At 38.3% G+C, this 917-nt stretch overlaps 1 long non-coding RNA gene across 1 annotated transcript; it reads left to right on the top strand.

Moving 5' to 3' along the window:
* Positions 1-201: 201 nt before the first annotated feature.
* Positions 202-623, top strand: LOC107757693 (uncharacterized). Its single transcript, XR_001641959.1, has 3 exons — positions 202-288; positions 411-476; positions 560-623. It is a non-coding gene; the product is annotated as an uncharacterized LOC107757693 (long non-coding RNA).
* Positions 624-917: the final 294 nt, after the last annotated feature.

The raw sequence follows: 917 nt of genomic DNA, 5'->3' as shown, positions 1-917 counted from the left end.
ATCTTGTGCTATACATTTTTATTTTATGGTTCCTCTAAATAAATAAAAAAACATTATTTTATTTCAGAGCAAATACATAAACACTAAGATATTCTATATAGAAATTATCAAAAATGATCAATATGTATATTAGATTTTTTCCAAACACAAATGGCGTATTAATGAAAGGTAAAATGCTTAAATGAATGTGTGTGGCAGGAATATCTGGACGTGTTGGGCCGCCCCATGGTTCTGGCAGGAAGAAGTGCCAAGCAGGTGCAATGGACCAACGTCTATCAGGACGCGCTGGTGAGAGTCGCTTCACCGCCTGCTGTGTGTGAAACATACGGCCCGCTCTGGTTTCGTCATACTCTGATGCCTCATAAAGCATTGTGAGTTTATTGAGTTTGTGTGATGTGGTTCATTTACAGGGTCTGGGGCTGGTGGTGACGGGGACGATGCCGGTGTTCAACCTCACTGTGGACGGAAACTCTCAGGTTATGCTCAGTCACTGATGGATCAGCACTGACTACGAACTCTGTAGTGTTCATATCATTGATGTCAGTGTTTGTGCATTCAGAATCAGCTGATTTTAGGGGTGATGGGAGTCGATGTTCATCTGGATGAGCTGAAGAGACTCGCGCCACAATACAAGGTGAACTTTATCACACTGAAAAACCTGTGATTGTTACATTGAGCTACTTGAACAATTTCATTGTCAGATTTTGTGTGGCTTTTGAGTAAATGTTGTTAAAAAAAATGATATTTAATGCATTTATTATAAGCAATTTTGTATATGTTTATGTATATAAATTAGGTAAACATACTTACTATTAGTTGCACGTACACATATATCCACACAATCCTTAAACGGGGCACTTCTAACGAATTAAACTTATTAACTATTGACTATTAACACATCTACACATCCAGCCTCA

This window comes from Sinocyclocheilus rhinocerous, unplaced genomic scaffold (genome assembly GCF_001515625.1).
Source record: "Sinocyclocheilus rhinocerous isolate Xijiao unplaced genomic scaffold, SAMN03320098_v1.1 scaffold37148, whole genome shotgun sequence".
NCBI lineage: Eukaryota > Metazoa > Chordata > Actinopteri > Cypriniformes > Cyprinidae > Sinocyclocheilus > Sinocyclocheilus rhinocerous.
Note: the sequence above shows the minus strand (reverse complement) of the source record. Positions and strands in the feature narration are given on the sequence as shown.